This window comes from Siniperca chuatsi, linkage group LG5 (genome assembly GCF_020085105.1).
Source record: "Siniperca chuatsi isolate FFG_IHB_CAS linkage group LG5, ASM2008510v1, whole genome shotgun sequence".
Classification (NCBI taxonomy): Eukaryota; Metazoa; Chordata; class Actinopteri; order Centrarchiformes; family Sinipercidae; genus Siniperca; species Siniperca chuatsi.
The window spans coordinates 737,501-740,000 of NC_058046.1; the positions used below are offsets into that span (position 1 = coordinate 737,501).

General features: G+C 39.1%; 1 protein-coding gene across 1 annotated transcript in view; it reads right to left on the bottom strand.

Moving 5' to 3' along the window:
* Positions 1 to 117: 117 nt before the first annotated feature.
* The window catches only part of tsc1a (TSC complex subunit 1a), a 30,349-nt gene continuing 27,966 nt past the window's right edge, over positions 118 to 2,500 (bottom strand). Inside the window, exon 21 of the mRNA XM_044196131.1 lies at positions 118 to 2,500. This exon is cut by the window's right edge and continues 574 nt beyond it. The gene's annotated coding sequence lies outside the window, so the exon portion shown is untranslated.

Consider the following 2,500-nt stretch of genomic DNA (forward strand, 5'->3'; position numbering starts at 1 on the left):
AAACTAGGTGAACCAGGTGAACCCTCTTCTACAGACACACATTTTGGTCAAACCCAGAGAAGGATTGAAGTTCAATATCCAGCACTAATCAGGACACAAACATCAGACAGACCTCCAGAGGTTTTAGAAGTCTTTATTTCTAGTGTTCACAGTTTAACAATTGTCTCTTCAGGTTTGTGATACACGAGGCAACAAGCACTGATTTAGATGTTTCCTGACAGCAGATCTCTGAAGCAAACAGAGCAACACTGCTGAAGACAAGCTGCCACGTTGAGTTGCTGCCCAACAGTGGGACAGAAAAACAAATCACCCGGAGATCATTAGAGACTGATTCATTCAGGTTTAATCAGCTGGATTCAGTCCTACAGAGGACAAAAGGAAGTCTTTGGTCTGTCTGTCATCACTGTGAACTGCAACTGATCCTCGTCAGCTTTTGGCTTAAAGGTGCAGTTTGACATTTTTGGAAATACTCTTAAATGTCTTTCTTTCTGAAAGAGAAGTGTTCAGATAGATATCAATCTCATACTTCTGTGTTACTTTAAGTACAGAGCTGCAGTCAGGACGTGGTTAGCCTAGCTTAGCATGAAGACTGGGAGCAGCAGTTGAATGTGGTTAGCCTAGCTTAGCATGAAGACTGGGAGCAGCAGTTGAATAGTATTTCACAAAATGTTGTACTAATGAAAAACGAGGCTGAACACGTCCCGAACTCATCATACAGAAATGAAACTCTTTTCTGTTTTCTCATCTGACTCTGGGATCCTGAGCTGTGAACCTGAGGAGATTTTTTTCCCCAAAACCGGAAAAAGGAACATTTAGGTCAGTTTACATGCACGCTAATAATTCAATCATAACAATATTAAGGCTGATTACTGCAGCTGTCGCCCTGATGTGTCACCACAGACTGATTGTGGTTTACAGGGGGCAGGTTGGTAGTTTAGTCCCTGATTGAGTAGGTGAGCTTCCTGATTGGTTTGGAAATACATCAGTCTGTTGAAATGCCATGTCAGAAGATTATAGAAGAAAAAATATTTTACTGGCTTATTTTTCCGCCATTAAGGCTTTTATATAATCACAACAAACTTGGTGTTTTGACCAATCATTTGAAAAACAGTTCAAAATGTCACAAAGTAAATATAAGGGTGGAGATTTGTGGGATCTGAATGTGTTGTTTAAGCTCCAGAAATTGGTCAAAAAATTGCTGACAGTCTGGACAGGAGAGGCCTGATGGTTGATGGACAAATAAATGTGCATGTTCGCATGTAAACTGAAAATATAAAGGACCAAGCATAGAACCCTGAGGAACCCCACAACCAATTATTGACACTTTTAATGGGGTGATTATGTTGCTCTGTGTCTGCTGGATGTGGAAGTAGAACATGTTAGTATCACCTACTTTATAAGATGATAATGTCAGATATGTTGTTGTACAGCTTGTTCTGCTGCCCCTAGTAAACAAACACATTTACTGGGAATCATCACAACAGCAGGGTTATTTTTCAATCGATTAAATTCCTGAGGAAGGTTTCTTGCAAAAGTCAGATCTCATTTAGTGTTTTGATGCTGCTGTATTTGAAAAATGAGCAACATTTTTTGGGCGACAGTAAGGCAGTTTGAAGTTACAGCTCACACTGCATGATTAGCAGAGCTGCTATTAGCTTCATTGTAAATTCATCAACACTAAAAAACTGAATTTCCATGATTCCTTATTTTTGGCTATAATAAGTTGTTGTCCCTCCAGACATGAACCCAACTATAAAACTCATAATATAAACTCAGGACCTTCAGTCGCAGTTGAGAACTCATTTCCTTCACAGCACAGCAGAGCTACAGATTGTGAGAAAAAATAATAAAAAGATGTTAATTCATCAGACATGTATTCATATATTTTTTAATTGAGCTAAAACAGTTTAAGAAACTCTTAGCTAAAAATGAGTTAGCTGAAAGGCAAATTTTTATTCTTGAAGCTCACCATGTTCAAAGTGGAGGAAGGAACCTTAGTTGTGTTGAATCATTTGATACGTCACTGCTTTGCTGGAGTATAAACTGCTATCGAACCTCGTGAATCACTCGAATAAACTGTCAGTTTATTCACCAGTTAACCATTGAGCTAGCTATCTTGCTAACTGCCATAATATCTAACTGGGCTATTGTGGCTGGCTAGCACTTGCATGTTTCCAGATAGCACGCACGTTAGCAGTTACAGCAGTAGTTTGCCAAGTAGTCACTACATCACCGAGCTTCTAGAACTACAAATTAATTTCACCGTGACACTCGGTTTTGGTTTTTAGTCTCCGGTTGTGAGCTGTGCATGTGGAGTTTTGCCTTTTATTCATTTATTTTCTTGTACTCTGTAACATATTCTGTTATATGAATATAGTTTATAATTTTTTTATTAAAGGCGACTGAAGGTCCTGATGTAGTAAAGAGAAAGATCAGACAGTGATTGTAAACTGTCAGGGTGGCTAGCCAGTTAGCGGTAGCCTGCTAACACCTGGACTGC